The sequence below is a fragment of the Gracilinanus agilis genome, chromosome 3, assembly GCF_016433145.1.
Source record: "Gracilinanus agilis isolate LMUSP501 chromosome 3, AgileGrace, whole genome shotgun sequence".
In the NCBI taxonomy this organism is placed as follows: Eukaryota; Metazoa; Chordata; class Mammalia; order Didelphimorphia; family Didelphidae; genus Gracilinanus; species Gracilinanus agilis.
The window spans coordinates 154060374-154078222 of record NC_058132.1 but is presented as its reverse complement, the minus strand read 5'-3'; the positions used below and the strand labels follow the sequence as shown (position 1 = coordinate 154078222).

General features: G+C 37.4%; 1 protein-coding gene across 3 annotated transcripts in view; it reads right to left on the bottom strand.

Moving 5' to 3' along the window:
- Positions 1–17849, bottom strand: part of OPCML (opioid binding protein/cell adhesion molecule like) — a 748742-nt gene that overhangs the window by 119279 nt on the left and 611614 nt on the right. The gene's annotated exons all lie outside the window — the stretch shown is intronic.

The following is a 17849-nucleotide window of genomic DNA, read 5'->3' as shown; positions in this document are numbered from 1 at the left end:
AAGAAAAGGGTAAATGAAGGAAAAATGATTAGGCTAGTGTGTGTGTGTGTGTGTGTGTGTGTGTGTGTGTGTGTGTGTGTGTGTGTGTGTGTGTGTAATTTCAGTGCAGGGAGTATGGGATGAGCCAATGTCTACAGACAGGTGTTAGGTCAAAAATTCAAAAATGTAGGTGAGAGGTAACAAAGGCTTCACCTAGGGGATGTGATTATGGGAATGGATAGGAGAGAGTAGAAGAGACAAAAATGGCTATAGCCAGAAGTGGCCCCTGGGTGAATTTAGGGTGTCATAGTTTTTTTTTCCTAATCTAGGAGCCACATGGAAAAAGGATGCCCAATGATAGTGCAATCTAAACACACCTGCCTCTCTGAGGGAAATCCCACCTGCTTAGTCCCTCAGTATCAACCACAGGTGTTCATTTCTGGCAAGAGGTGGAAGAAGAAAAATGAGATATGAGTAAGAAGGCCCATATATTTTCTCAATTCAGGCAAGGCATCTGTACAAAGGACCCCAGCTAGTCTGTAGCTTATGATGAGACATTTGATCCAGTTAATTCATCCCTCTTTACTGCAGAGAAGACAATGAACACAAACATGCCTGCCATCATTTACATTTTCCATTCTTTTTATGAGTTGAGTGTTTCTATTACAAAATGGCAGATTTCCATTATTCATAAAATTTTCTTTTAAAACTGATCTAGTTCAGTCTCTTTACTCACTTTCTATTACTGATCATTCTGAAATTTATCTCTCTAGGCCTGATCTCACTCAGAGCGTCAGCCCTGCTTCTCCAGTTAACTTCTGATCTCCTTGTTGGTATGCTGTTATCTTAAGATTAATAATAGGCAGCTTGGTGCTACTGTGGGTAAGAGGACTGGAATTTGATTCAAGAAGACTGACAATAGTCCACCTCAGACATTTATTAGCTGTATGTCCCTTAGCTTCTCTTAACCTGAATGTTTTTCTTCTGTAGAATAAGAATTATAATAGCACCAGCTTTTTACAGATTGGTTATTAGGATCAAATAATATAATATATAGAGAGATTTGAAAATATTAAAACACTTTTTAAGTGTTAGCCATTATTTGAAGTAGTGATATATTTAAAAATTAAGTTAATTATCTTTCCCCAAAATCACCTATTGCTCTGGACTGAAAGTGATACTGAAACCACAATTCTCTCGGTTGTTTAGGTTTGAAGCCTTAGAATTGTCCTTGACTTTCCCCTTTTTCTCTCTTCCCCACATGTAGTCACTCACAGTCATACTGATTCTTCTTTCATAATGTACATTGCAACCATTTTGTCATTTTCATTCCTACTGTTGCCACTAGCTTATAGGTCATTTTCCCTTTCTTCTTTGAATAGTAGCATAGTCTCTAATTTGCGTTACTTCTAATTTCTCTTTCTACTCAAATCATGCGACATGTTTCTGTTACAGTGATCACAAGACTATTGAACTTCAAGGATGGAAGGGTCTTTAACACATATCTAGTATAAACCTTTCCTGACAAAGAATCATTTTTAAAACATGCCCACGGGTTCATCCTGACTTTAATTAAACGCCTCTTCAAAAAAACATTGCTGCTCTCATGTCAATGCTTACCTATCCACCTCACCATCACCATCAATTGAAAAAATAATTCCCCTATTTCAGGTGATTGATGTGGACATTCTAGGTCATCCACCATCTTTGGCTTAATCTCTTACTGAAAGTGGGAACACATGAGATGACTCAAGGGAACCTGAACAAGATGTTCTCTCCTAACTATGCCAGAAATTCATTTGGGATTCCAGACTACTGAAATGTTTTTTTCTTACTACAACAGAAGTAATAGATAATAGGTAAGCACATTAAGCCCAAGGGCCTTCGGGAATAATAGCTTCACCTATGCTACTGTTCTTACTTCAAACACAGTCTCTACAACCACCATTCAGGAAAGCAACCTAGTGGTCAATCTCAACCACCTGCTGATGAAGTATTATTAACAGGGCAGACAGGCCTGTTTGACTATAGTAGCAAGACCCACCAAGAGAGATTATCTAAATCTGTGATACCAGTGGTTCAATTATCATCTCTATGCTGATGATTCTAAGATCTGTACATCTAGTCCCAATCTCTCCTGAGCTCCAGGTTCACATTACCAACTGCCTTATAGGCAATTCAAACTGGATATCCTATAAATAGGTCAAACTAAATATCCTTAAGACTGAACTTGTCTTCTCTAATCATGTTCAAATCAACTCCTTTTTCCAACTTTCCTTCTTCTGTAGAAGGAATAACTATTATCTCTGTTACCCAGATTCACATCCTCAGTGTCATCTTCACACTCACCTCACATACCTCACATATCCAATCTATTCTCAAATTTTATCATTTCTCCCCAGGTTTGAGTATGCCATTCCTCTACTCAATAAGCTCCACTGAACAGTTTGGCTCTCCCCTACCTGTTGAGCCTCATTTCAGACTACCTTCTTCCATGAATTCTATCTCTATACAAACTAAACAACTAGCTGCTCTGCATTCTTCCATCTGTCAAAGGCTCTTCCTTACTTGCAACTTATTTCTTTCACCTTTCCTCTTTCTGAAATCCTCCTTATAACCAACTCAGCAACCACCTCTTCCGGAAAGGCTTCCCTGATCTCTCCCCAGCTGAAAGTGACTTCTCTCTCCTCATATTTCTTATGGCACATATTGGACAATAGGTTCTTAACTGGAGTGCCCTCCTCAATTTCTTATGGCACATATTAAATTAAATTAAAATAAAAAAAATAAAGGCATTCTTAACCTGGGCACCCTCCTTAAATTTCTTATGACAGTTATTCTTTGAGGCTTTGACCTCAGATGAAGGGTTCTTAGACATGTAGTTATTTATTTTTTTTATAACTTTATTTCAATTTTGTTTCCTTGTAATCTTTTATATTTTGCTTTATTATTTAAAAAAATAGTATTCCAAGAAGGGGTCCAAAGGCTTCACTAGCATGTCCCAAAAAAGATCAAGAAACCCTAATCTTAGACCTTTCCTTTGCTTTTATCCTTTTTTTTGGCTTTATCACTTTCTACTCTGTATTCTTCTTCTTTGTGATCTTGTCTCCCCTCATAAATAGACTGTTTAACCTTTGAGGGCAGGGAATAGCGTTGTTCTTGTGTGAGTCCACAGAAGATCAGGATGATGACAGCCCAACAATCACGGCACAATATTCTCCATACAACAGGTAACCCAGGCAGGCAGAAGCAATGATGTTAGACGCAGACATTATTATCGATGCCAGAGCAGAGGAAGAATAAATGCGGAGCGCTTTGAAAAGGCCCACATCAGCGAGTTGCTAACAATCATCCAAGAAAAGGCCATTAATGGAAATATCAAGGTCATCCAGGCACGTATGGCGGGTGGGTAAGGTTGTTCCTGCCCCTCTACATCTTCCTTCTCCTCTGGTGCCTCAGATACAGTGGGCTTCAGGGGGCCAGCTTGGCGATGGCTGCTGCGAAGGCGCCCAAGCCGCCAGCTGCGATGGAGCCAAACGCCGAGCCCCAGAGGAGCCGAGCCAGGGCGTTGGGCCCCAGAACGACCGCCGTCGCTTCTGGCACCCGGAATGGGAACTGGAGCGGGAGCAGGAGGGCTATGGGGCTTGGCCTGAGCGGGGAGCCAAGGCCAAGCCCATACCTTTCCCCGGATCCCTGCCTGCACTTCGCCTGCAGCGGTAACCACGCCCACGAGGTGCCATTCTGTCACGTGACTGACTCATTTCTAGAATGCTTTCCTCTTCCTAACTCCACCTCTAAGCCTCTCTGGCTTCATTCAAACTCAACTCAAATTCTATTTTCTGCAAAAAGCTGTTTCCAGTCTGTCTACACCATTCTTCCTGAGACTGCCTTTGATTTACACTGTATGTATCTTGTATTCACATAGTTATTTGAATGGTGTCTTCCTCCATTAGAACTGAACTTCTCGACAGGAGAGGCTACATTTTTGTATTTCTTTCTATTCCCAGCACTTAGCATAATAACTGATACATGGAAAGTGCTTAATCAAAGTTTACTTACAGACTAATGTTAACATCTACAGGTGTTTTAAGTTTTGCAAAAATTTGTATGCATTATCTCATTTGATACTTGCAGCAACAGTTTGAGGATGGTACTAGTCTTGTTTCCATCTTACAAATGGGTAAACTGAGAGAGGAAACAAATGACACATAGCCATGCAGCTAATAAGAGACAAGATTTAAACTCAAATCTTCTTGATTCCAAATACAGAACTCTCTTCACACTGCTACTTCACTGCCAATAATGATTTAGGGACAGACAGTGGCTTTACCTGTAGTGAAATGGATAAGTCACAGAGCCTCTTAGGTCCCTTCTAACTCTGGACAGAAGATCCTATGATCCTAAGTATGACCAGAAAAGGAAGTTCGATTGTCATGCAGTGAAAATGAGATAATGTATTGGCAATCCAAGTGGTATGAGCACCCCAAGGTATGTAAAAGAATTAAAGGAAGATTAACAGGATGTTAGATGAGTGTTCTATTGTAGGTTTATGGATAATCATGAATAAGAATCACCAAGGATGATGAGGCATGAAGTTTTGGAAGAAGGTCAACAGTGGTGAATGAGGCACCACATGCATGAAACAATAATAAGAATATAGAAATCAAGACTGGTGAAACATCTTACATGTATTATATCATTTAACCTTCACATAATCCTGGGATGTAGGTGCTATTGTTATTTCCATTATACAAAGGACAGATAAAGGAGGCTGAGAAAGATTACATGACTTACCCAAAGTCATATAGCTGGTGTTTGTGGTGGGCTTCAAGCTCAATTTTTAAGTTACAGAACCATCTCTGTCTCTCAATATAAGCTTAAACATGGTGTTTGAAACAAATTGCCATGAGAAGGAAAGCTGGCTGCTTCTTTTTTTTCTTTTTTAATCAAAGCATGTACTTCTACAAAATGGCGTTCCGTAGAGACATCACAAACATTGTCAGAACAACTGTTACACCTCAAACAAGAGATGAGTCAAAGAGGACAAGACTAATACACCCTCTCTAAGATCATTAGGCATCTTTGAAGTTGAATTTTTTAATAAAAGTGTTATTTTAGTATGATTATTATTAGAACCTCATCTGGTTACTTCCTGCTTTGCTGAAGGCTCCTTCAAACTTAGACTGCAAAGGTTAGAAAGCATAGTGTGATGGAAAGGGGAATGTATTTGGAGTCAGTGGAAATTGCGCTGCTGCTTACTACCTGGGTGACTTTGGACAAATCACTTTACCTCTATGGGCTTCAGTTTCCTTATATGGCAAATGAGGGTTTGAAGATGTTTAACATGCCTTCCTACTCTAATACTAGAAGCCTTTCCTTCTGAAAAATGTCTTCTGGGCATGTGATTTGATCTGATGTAAGTACACCTACCAGGTTAGGATTTTGAGTTGGGCTTGTTATTCTGGTTCAGTTATTTCAAGCCATTTTTCTACCCACAAAAACTTTTTGCTGTAATTCAAGACATGGAATGAATCTCAGAAGTCATCTCTAATTCTGTCAATGTTGCTGTTGTTTAGTTGCTTCAATTGTCTAACTCTGTGTTGGCTTTTTTGGGTTTTCTTGGCAAAGGTACTGGCATAATTTATTATTTCCTTCAGCTCATTTTACAAAAGAGGAAATGGAGGCAAACTGGGTTAAGTGACTTACTTGGGGGTCACACAGCTAATAAGAACCTAAAAGCCAACTTGAACTCAGGTTTCCCTAACTCTGGCACTCTCTCCACTGTGATACACAGCCGTTACAATCTTTTGTACACCTTAAGAGGATTGACTCTACAATGTGCCTGAGAAGTGGTCATCCAGTTTATGTATGAATAATTCTAGTAACAGGTAGACGCACAATTTCCTGAAATAGTTCATTCTACTTTGGGGCAGTGTTCTTCTTTGTGTCTCATGTAACTTTGTCTTTTTGCAACTTCTATTCATTGTTCTGCTAGCTTTTTCAATTTTTGAAGGCAACTATAACCCCACCCCACTCTGAGTCTTCTCAAGTCTAAACATCTCAGTTCTTTCAACTAATTCTCCAATGACACGACCTAAAGGCTTATCGTTATCCTGGTTGTGTGAAATAGAACCCAGAACTAATGAAAATTCTACATGTTTGGTCTTTGTAAGCAAGAATATTGTTGGACAGTCAACTTCCTGTCCAGTACTCTATTCCTCTTGGATTGCACTAGCTTTTTTGGATGCCATTTCTGAATATTACCTGATATTATTCTCACATTCTGCTAAGCACTGTAGATCTTTATTCAGAAGAATTGCTGTGTAGTCAAATCTCCCTATCTTGTAATCATAAAGTTGGTTTTTGAATCAAAGTATAAGATTTAGAATTTATCCTTTTAAAATTTCATTTTATTCGATTTGGCTCAATGTTCTTAACCTAGTTTCTAAGCTTTTTTGATCCTGACTATGTCATTCATAGTGTTAGTTATCTTTCCTAGCTTTTTTTGTCATTTGAAAATGATAATCATACCATCTAACGTTTGCATCTTTAACTTGGATAAATCCATAAAAATATAGAGCTAAATATATTCTTGTGACACTTCATTGGAGACTTCTTTTGAAGGTGGCTTTAAATTATTGATGAATATGCTTTAGGCATGGTCATTTAACCAGTTTCACACCTAACTATTTGTAATATTGGCTAGCTCACATTTCCCCACTTCATTCACAAGAATTACACAAAATAATTTGCTAAGATCTAGATAAAATGTACTTAGGTGATTTTCCTCATTTTCTAGCCTATTAACACTATCAGGAAAAGAAATATGGCTTGTGAATACTTCAACAAGCATATATTAAGTACAGATATTTCCCTTCCACATCTTAGGGATTAGGAATGCTGAGTCCCCACAATCTGGACCTAAAAATTACTTTAAATGTTTTTATTCTTCCTTCATACCAGAAAAGGTCTGAATTTTTTCTTTTTCTTTTATGGAGTGTTTATAGTATATTATGTACATTTATGAATTACTAAACTTTTAAAGACATATCTTCATTTCTAGCCTTTGTTGTCTGCTAACTTTCACATTCTTTTCACAAACTAAATTTTTTTACTTATTTTAATTTTAAAAATGAAATTGTGTATATTTATGTTGTTAAAAGTTAAAATATGTTGATATTACATAATACTATCTGTTTATCTAATTATCTTTCAAAATTTAATGCATTTCTGAGTTTCTAATCTTTTTCTGGGTTACCTATGGCTTCTGAAAAACTCCACAAATATCCCATTTAATTTCTTATATCAACCTGCAATATCTTGAAACCTCAATAGGAAAAGTCACGATGTGGAAAGGAAACTTGTACTATGTGCCTCCTCTGGTATGATTTTTCTTGATAAAATATTTGTTTTTTGTAATCAATATTTCTGTTTCTAGATTATTCTCTTTACTTTCTAGATTTAGCCCTAAGTTAGGGCTAAATTAGAAATTAACCCTAAAATTTTGACAGAAATTTAAAGCCCACTCATTGGCTCAGAGTTCCTAGACTACATTATTTTTCTGTTTTTTGAAATTTGGGCCACCATTTATCTTTTTCTAATCCTGTATACCTCTTCAATTTTCTAAGATTTCGTAGAGAATATCAAGATTGGTTCAACAATAAATGTCAGTAACAATAATAATAACTCTCTAAAACCCCAAACCATTGTCTGTGATTTGGGTCGGTTAAAAATGCCAAAGTAAGGGAATATATAAGTCAGGTGTTGTGTAAAAGTCACTCTTTGTCCTAAGTAGTTGTAATGGCTAAAGCCTAGTAGAAATCTTGAAATTCTGGGCAAGAACGTTTTGTTGATATAACTGATTTCTTTAGCATCCTAGTTTGCATGTTGAAGCTACTCCAGTGAATCTAAGAAATAGATTGGGGAGCAGAAAAGTTAGGTAGATATTACTCAGAACCTTCATGATGAATAGATTCCTACTGAGGACAAGACTAGAAAGTGAATTGGGTTCTTTTGTGTGGTGGTACCATAAAAAGGAAAGATAAATAAGAATATATTATTTAAAAAATCAACATCCCAACTGTTAGAAAATGGTTCAGTGCAGAATGAGTTGACCATTTAAGTGGGCAAACTATTATTATATTTAAAATAGACTAATGATATGAATGTTTTGATGATGTACCACTATTCCATAATAAAATCAAAAGAGATATTATAAGCTGTAGACAGGGCAATTATATTATTTGTCACACCAAAGTACCATCAGATTTTCATTACATTTAGTGATTATTGCAAAGTTTTACACTCAGTTCCACACTCATGGCTTAGCCAAGTATTACAAAAGCACAGAATAGATCCAAAGCTAATGATAATGCTAACATATTTGATGCCCACATAAAAACATATCACTTATAAAATAAGGTAAGAAAGAATTGATTTCAAATGGGACATTTTCATGGAGACAGTTCAAGCCAACTAGAGTTTTATCTAGCAATAAATTACCCTCATTCCTGTATAAAACTGACCAGAACTTTGAAGTCAAAGATGGAGTCATACTAAAGTGTCTTATTAATTTCTTGACTACATGGATGGAATCAAGTTACATAGATTCCATGAAAAGCACATTAAAAATCTACTTCATCTCATGAGAACATTCTGCAATATCAAAATATATTCCTTGATAATTGTAAAAATTTTAATATGTGCTAGGAAGAATGAAACTAAAGAATCTCAGAGAGAATTTGGAAGTCAAATTGAATCAACAGAAGAAGGGAATGCATCATCCACTTAAAATGGTTATTCCTCATGCAAGACACATTTGAATAGGAGGCTATCAGAGAGGAAGTTGAGTTTTAAATATGTTAAGGGACCAACTGGCACCCTGAAGTCAAAGCTTAATAGGAAGACAGGTTGGGAATAATTTAAATATATATAATGCCAGTCATTATATATACTGTGTACCCAGTAAAATGAACAAAGATTTATCTAAAACACTGGTGTACTTAACCTGGTGCCCATGGTGAGATTTTAGTGGTTTGGTGACCTTAGATATGAGAAACAAAAAAAAACAAACTTCTTTATTTTCACTAACCTTTAATTAACATTTGGCATTTTCTTTTATGATGAATTTAGTTAACAAATATTCTAAAAAGGGATTCAGAGATTTTATCAAACTTCCAAAAGAGTCCATAAAAAGTCTGTTTAGAACCCCTGATCTAGAAAGTATCTAAACAAAATCTAGCATAATGTCAATAAAACACAATCTTATTACCCCAAATCAGTTACAAAAATATTAATATTTCCTCACCAAAAAGAAAGAATAGGAATGATATCTGTACTTGGAGCACAAAAATGTATGCATTCCTGTTTTTCACTGCTCTTTCTGGTTAATGCGAGACATTTCTGAGTTTGAAGCTCCAAGTCTGACAAGTTTTCTAGTCCTGACATAGAAAGCAGCAGTTAAAGTCTAAAGATTTACTTCACAGAAATCTTCCCTTAATTTTAAAGAATATTTTGTGTACATATGTTGGGGAATCTTTCAAGTGGAATTTTATCCATCACTGCTTACGATCACCTAATATGGTCTGGTTGTGTCTATGGTAGAACAGGATTCCTGTTCTCTTAACGTGGGGAAATGGATTATAGTGAGAAGGGAATGAGATTGTTGACATTATTAGGAAGTGCCAACAAACTAAACTGTCATACTTTATATTACTTTGAGGATGATAAAATACTTTACAACAACACTGTAAGATAGGTTGTGCAAGAATTACTGCCCTTTTTTATTAATGAAGAAACTGAGGGTCAAAGACATTAAGGGACTTGTTTAGAGACATGGAGCAAGTGAGTGCCTGATCTCTGATTTTAAACCCAGATTTTTTGCATCCTAATACATTGCTTCTTATATTATACCATATACTTATATTAGATCTTTTGATTTTTTTGAGCACATATGCAAGTCTGGCAATAAAGCTAATAGGGCAGGAATAAAGTACCTAAAGTTTCATTCCAAATTCATCTGGCCAGGTGAGGAAGTTCAGCATCTAAATTAGCACACATTATCCCCAGACTTGGCTATAGTATGATAGTGCTTTCACTAGGTTGCTTATTATTTTCTATTGAAAACCAAAAGCTCTGTTCAGCAGCAAGAGTCGCAGCAGACCGACTGCTGAGGCCAATTAGAGCTGCAGTACTTGTAAAGCTAGTCTCAATTTTATCAGTGTCCAACTGATTTCAATAGCATAATTGGATATAGGCAATTGCAGAAAGGAAGCTCTAAACCAGACGGCAGCCAACACAGGATGCCTGGCCATCTCTAGGCCTTCTTTTGAGCTAGTTGTACCCTTTACTTACTAAGATGAATGTTAACATCCAGACTTAGGATCTTCAAAAGCATTTAGAAAAGACATTTTAGATAAATTCCCTCATTATTCCCCTTTCCCTCGTTCCAGAATGGTAATATTATTTTACTATTCCCATTTTACAGGTGGGAAATTGACATGAGAGAGAAGCTCCATGATTTGCCAGATGTCAGAAATAAGTTCATTGATTGGAGGCTAGAGATGCCCATTCAGATGAGGCATATGAAAGCTTGTCTCTGAGCTTATCATTCAGCTGAAGACAGTGACATAGCAGATCAGTGCCCATAAGAACAGAAGGCTGTGCTTTCAAATTTATCAAATCCAAATTGAGAAGCCCATCAGAATCAATGTATGTGTCAGACCTGAAAAGTGGGACTTCAGCAAATCAGCCTAAAGCTAGAAGAGTTTCTTCATTAGTTGATCATGAGTCTCATTTCCCATCAGTCTCCATATGCCATTTGTTTTCATTTACTAATAATTTTTAAATCCACATATTTTATTTCAGATGTAAAATCCATACAGTTAAGTCCATTAAAAAGCACTATACCAGGGTACCGGGGAGATACAAAGATGAATGAAATGATGTTTATGTTCATTGAATGTGTAATCTAAATCATGGGGTATGATAGAACCTTATAAGCAAATATTCTGTTACTATAATTCATAATATAATGCATCTTTGGTCAAAAGTGACTTAATTTCCCTGGGACAAAGTTTCTTCAATTGTTAAAATGAGTGGCTGGCCTAGATAAGCTTTTGATGTCCTCACCAGCTCTAGGCAGGGCTTCTTTACCCACTAGGTATTAATTTTATTTTTTAAATATCTTGTAACTCTTGTAAAAGTATTCAATTCCTTTGGTCCATTACAGGGAAGAAGATCAAGAATACCCCTCGACTTGAGCTATTATTGTATAATAAGAGTATATGATGAATACAAAAATCTAAGGGAGGTTGAACCTCACATATATGTATGTATGCTATATAATATATATGCCTATATATATACATTTACTTATTATATATATTTATACCTATCATATATGTACTTTATATCTATAATATATGTATATTATATATGTGTATGTATATATGTGTGTGCACATCTGTATGTATATGTGTATATACACACATATATACATGCCAACTTAAATGATTTTAGGCAAGTCACAAATGGCTCAGTTTCCTTATTTTTAAAATGCTTGGTTTAAAGGGAAATGATAGGGGAAGATTAAAATAGAAGATCCCTATGGTATCACCTTTTGCAGGACTCTATCATTCTATAAAAGGCCCAGTTAACAAAAGATCATTTCCAACTAGACTGGTGAGAAGAGTGAAAGCTCACATTCGTGCAGCACTTTGAAGGTATACATTATACTTTTCACACAACAATGCTGTGTGCTAAATAATGAAGATATTATTTCAGTTCTACTTAGGACTAAATTGAGTCAGAGGGACATTATGTGAAGGTGGCATAAAGCTGCCTTTGGCTGGAATAGTTGCTGGTCCTCAGTGTTTGTATTCTTCTCTTGAATCTTTGTGCATCATTCCATTTGGAATGCCACCGTAACTAAGTTCTGAATGAAATGAGCGGGACTAAATACCCTTCCCTATGCCATCAATCCCCTCCATTTGAATAGAGAACAGCACTAATGAAGGATGAAAGCAACAGAATAGTTAAATGAGGAATTATGAAAATCAATTTCTATCTCTTCCATGAAATAATTGTTTTTTTTTTCTAGTCTAGTCAGAGCAATGGATATTTCTTGGTTAGGTCAATATTTTGGGTATGCAGTTGGTTGACTTAGGTTAGCTATATTCAAATTCTGAATGAGAGGGGGGGGGGAAGAGAGAGAGAGAGAGAGAGAGAGAGAGAGAGGGAGAGAGAGAAAACTTGCCCTCCCTCTGCTTATACAAAAGAACTTTAGACTCCCTAAGAGAAGATTCTCAGGAATTTATGACTCAATCAACTTGCCCAAAAGGAGCATAAATGGGATTAGTTTTAATATTGTTAAGTTGCAAAAATACAGGCATATGTGCATGCCAAAGCTAAAATGTACCCAAGCAAAGGGGGGGAACATATGGGTGCCCATATGGTGAAAAGCGCATTGCTAGACCTTCATACACTTCTCATTTACAACAAGAACCAAAGTTAGCGAACGTAAATTTGCTTTGCAAAAATGTGAGACGAACAGCTTGTTTGCCCATAACTGTTCTACTGAGCAAGATATGTATAACCTTGATTTCTCATCTCAAACACCTCTTTCTCACACTCTGGGGATTAATTAGTCTCTAAACAGGTCTTCAGATTAGGAACGAAGATCCTTGCTGCCTCCAAGGGAAGACAAAGCAGAGGAAGTAGGACTGGATGATGCGGCAGGTCAATTATGAGACGATTCCTATTAGTGGCTTTGGCTCATACCTGGGACTGCTCATAAGAGAAATGAGGTTGGTAGGTCTCAGCAGGTTTCCTACTAATTGAAGCTGATGAACAGCACTGCCTCCCGGCAGACAGGGGTGTCAATGTTATTTCACACTATAGCCAGTGTTGATTCTGGATACATAAAGGGGGAGTACAGGAACCTGCCTCTTTTCAGGAAAGGGGGTATGGCTTCAGGGAAGGAAAGGAAAGAAAAGTAAATAGCTGAGGCTTAGAGCTTGGGCTGGTTTCATGAGAACAGAAAGGGTCAAGGTCATTGATGAAATGATCTGGGGATAAGCACGTGGTTTCATTTCCTCTGATCAAATGAGCCTCTAGGGATATACTCAGCCAATATCTATATCCATATCTTTATATATGTATATATACATATACATGTATATATATCTATATAATATATATCACGCTTATCTTTGTTGTTGTTGTTCAGTCTTTTCAGTCATGTCTGACTCTTCATGACCCAATTTGAGATTTTCCTGGCAAAGATACTGGAGTGGTTTGTCATTTCCTTTTCCAGCATTCCTATTTTATCAGTAGATGTGGTGGGGAAGAGGCAGTAAGAACAATCAGATAGAGTGGGAGTAAGAGTCAGAAATAAGATAGGAAGAAATCTTGTCTCCTATATTCTTTGCAGAATACATGGATTTGGAGAGGTTACCATCATGTGAAATTTAGAGTTCCTTGGGGGTTGTAGAGTATAGATTATGGCAAATTCACATAAGATCAAAGAATATCAGAATTAGAAGGGATAATAGAGATTATCCTTCTAGTTTAACTACATTGTGGTACTAAGGGGTAAGTTAAAGTTCAGAGATGTGAAATACCTTTCCCATAGGAATCTTGACTCTAAATCCAAGGAAAATTCTCCCTTGACTTAAAGTACCAAATACACTTCATTCAATCTGTAGAGGTATGACATGCATGCAGGTTTTGCCCAGAAAAGGTCCAGGTTTCAAGAGATAGCAAAGTGAGCATAAGAGGTTAGAAAAATGACTCTTGTAAATTAGAACAATGATATTCTGGTCCAGTCTTCTGACTAATTGAATAGTCACATCTTGCATCTTTGGTGGTCATTTATCCTGTATTCAGTCAATCCATCAACAAGCATTTATTAAGCAATTCTCTGCCCAACACTATAGTTTCAACCATGTAGAAAATGGCCAAATAGCAGGCAGTAAACAAAAATAAGAAGATGGACTTCCAAAACAGATGTCAAACTTATTTGATCACACAAACTTTTCTCAGAAACTCATTCAGTTTTACATTTTAATTTTAGTCTGGATCTGTGATTTCATTAGTATAGTTGGAGAAAAAATTCTCTCTACCAAATGCAGTCCTGAAACTCTTCTGCACCTTAAGTCTCAGAGAGTTACCTGGGACCCGGATAAATGAAGACTTGCCCAGGGTCACAGAATCAGGATACATCACAGGAAAGGCTTGAACTCATCTTTCTGACTACATAGCAGGCTCTATATTCATTGTATAGCACCATTTCCATTGTTTTTACTCTTACATCAATAGTTTGATGATACCAGGGTGATGACATCAGGGTGGCATCAGTTGTTGCAAAATTACACCTCTCCTCCCCCAATATCTCTTCCTCTTGTACAATTTTCAGTAAATTTCTCCTGCATACATTATTTTAGACAGAATTCTAACAAATGGGGACATATGGCTTCTTAGCCTTCAGCAAACTGAGAAGAGACTATGAGGGCTATCACAGACAGGTATATCCATAATAGGAAGAAGTAACAGCATGGACACAAGATAGGGGAGGGAGACAGAGAGATTATAAAAATTCAAAATGTGCATCAGCTTGTAGTACCATTAAGTTTAGGGATAAACAATTCTACCCACCTTGAAAGGTCCTATGTTAGAGCAGAATAGACAATTTTCCAGAAGAATGTAAGCTCCCCAGGGCAAGTACTGCTTCACATTTGTATTTGCATGCCCATTGCCTCATACATCAGTGTTCTCATCCAGTGCCTTATTGTGGCATGGAATTGGCCTTGAGATCTCTTAAGCGATTCTTGAAGTACAAAAAATAATACTTGGCAAATAGGAGCAGTGGGGAGGACTTGGGTGGAATATAAATTTATTAATCACCTGCTATGTGCCAGGCACAGGGCTAAGTGCTTTAAAACTATTATCTCATTTTGATCTGCACAACAATTGTTAGAGACAGAGGCAATTGTTATCACTGTTTTATACTGAAGGAAACTGAGGCAGACAGATATTAAGTGACTTTCCCAGGATCAGACAACTAGTTAGTGTCTGAGACTGGATTTGAATTCAGGTCTTCCTGAATTCAGGTCTAGTATTCTATCCACTGTGCCACCTACACATCAGGTATTTAATCAAACTACTGAATTTAATTTAATCTAGAAATCTCACTTACACAGAATAATTGATCTGCTGCTGATGTTGGGCTAGTACAACATTACTCTAATTTTCTAAGTATATTGTTACTTTGTGAAAAAAATCCAAAATGTCAAATATTCCTTAGGAGCACGCGCGCACGCACACACACACACACACACACACACACACACACACACACAAAAAAAAAACAACCAGGGGTGTTGGGGAGAATTGTGGAGAGAGTAGAGAAAGCATATAATTTCCCCTGCAGTTCTAAGGTCTATAGTTTGTTGGTTCTAAGTCTTTAATGATTCCTCAAACATCTGGCTTTTCACAATATATCACTGTCAATCAGTCCAGATGTTCAGGAGCCTAGCTGCACCAAGATTGCAGAGGAAGATAGAAACACAACCCATCTTTACCACACAACAGCCTCTACTCTTTTCTTCACCCACCCCCGTTTTCACACCTTTCTTCACACTACCCCATATGCCTGGATCAGCCTCCCAATTAATTCTGGCCCAGCTCCTTCTCTCTTGTCCTTCAGAAGTGTTGGGGGGGGGGAGGTGAGGACGTTTTGGAATCCACCTGTTCCACAAGGGGCTCCAAACACATTGGCTTACTGCCAATTTGTTCTATCTTCTCTATTATGGGTCCTGCCCACACACTTCTGGGAAACATTGTTAGTAATGGTGCCCTGTGATTTTGTGATTATTCTAATTTGGAGGTCACAAGTCCCTTGATAGGAATCTCTATTATTATAGAGAATGTTAAAAGGGAATTGTATTTTTTTTAGTGAATTCATGGGTAACTTGTTGTGTGTGTATGTTTTTTTTTAAAGGTAGATCCACTGCCTTAAAGAAGAAATATAATTATTTACATCTTAAAACAAGGACAAGGTAGAATGTAAATCTGGTTTGCATGTCAGCTGGAAACTCCCCAAAATCTTATTTGTATAGCACTTTTCTTTAAGAAGCTTAAAACACTTAATAATTATAACCTTGTAAACAAATCCTCTAGCATTCCATTGAGGGAGGGAGGGGTAGATTCTCACTGCATCTCCAGTCTGTGAGTTCTGAACTAGATGAAGATTTTTGCACATGGTCTCAAGATCAAGTGGACCTCAGCTGTTGTGACCCCAACCTTAAGAGATATAGTTCGTGTTCCTTTGTGTTCCTACTGTGAAAGTGGCACTCGTGAAAAATGACTTGACCAGCTCTCTTTATGTCTTTTTGTGTAGCCAGGGAACATTCAGGGTGCTAAAGTAGGCATCTACAGTAAAAAGCAACTCTGGTATCCAAGCAGAAGAAAAAGAAAAGATGGTTGTATTTGTCTGTTGACTCTTCCTAAAGTTTAAAGCCAATCTAAAAAGCCCCCATCAATGGGCAATAGGCACACCCATCCCTACTACAGCCCTCACAGACTCTCTGGAAATAGCTATTCAATTTTTTATTTTTTGTCAGCAGAATTCACTGAAGCTACAGACACACTTGTTCACAGTGCTTACCCCTCCATTGTCAATCCTACTGGTATTTCAAAGGAAATGTCATTTCACTGTTACACAGTCTTCTGTGCTTAACTCACCAGAAAGTTGTTCTGTAAACACTGTTTGATGTGAAGTCTCACTATCCCCTCTTTGGAAACCTTTCAAATCCATTTTTTTTCCAGGAGAAGGAAAGAGCATTTCCCCCTCCCCAGAAAAATAACCCCCCCCAAAAAAACCATAGGCAGCCACCCCACAGATGCAAATTGGAAGCTGCAACCCCTCCAGGTTCTAATGCCTTTCAAACTTGGCAAATGCCTTCTTTGCCTGAGTTGAAATTTTTAAATGTCATTGGGAGGAGGGAAAGACAATGAAAGCTAGAAACAGGAAGGAAGGCTAAGCAAGGAAGGCCTTGGCTTCAAGAAAACAAAAGCAGAAAGAAACTCAGATGTGATGCTCAGCCCTGGAGATTTGAGGGGGCCAAGGTCAGACTGAATTTGGGCTCTTCCTGACTTCTCCCAGCTGCCCTTCAGCCTTCACACAGCTGCAATAAGGACAATCAGGGGGCTAAAAGTCCCCTATTTTAAGTACAGAAGTCTTAACTATCGTGGCATCGTAAAAAATAGCTTCTGTACACTTAACCAAAGTCAAGCTGTCTTTCAAACGATCTCCAGGCTTAGAGAAATATGTATTTAGGATCAACAGAGTACATTCTGGGATTTCAAGCATTTATAAAGACATCTGACTTCACTAGATACATAGAAAATTGGCATGCTGCGTCTACATATATTTGTATATATTACAAGACCAAAACTCTTCTGCCTTTAGAGAAAATTCCCCCAGAGGCCTGTGACTCTATATGTTTGCGTGCAAGTACTTTTCTCCAGTTTGTATAAGGTCGTGCTTTGGAATGTCCCTTAGGCATACTTGAATATTCTTGATAATTTCCCTTTTATCATTAAACCACAGTGGAGTTCAATATTCTCAGCCTTTACTCATAGAAGGTCAAGGTACTTCACTGGCATTATCTCACTCATCCCTCACCATTTGCTCCTGAACTAGGTATAGGCAAGCATTACTATGTGCATTTCATTCAGGAGAAAATAGGAACAGGAAGCCTAAGTGTTTTTCCCACTCACAAAGCCTGCCTCCAGTAAGGAGGGGAGCTGAGGAGAAGGAAGTCTGGAACTAGGGAAGCAGTTTTTAACGTATAGGATTCCCTCTGTAT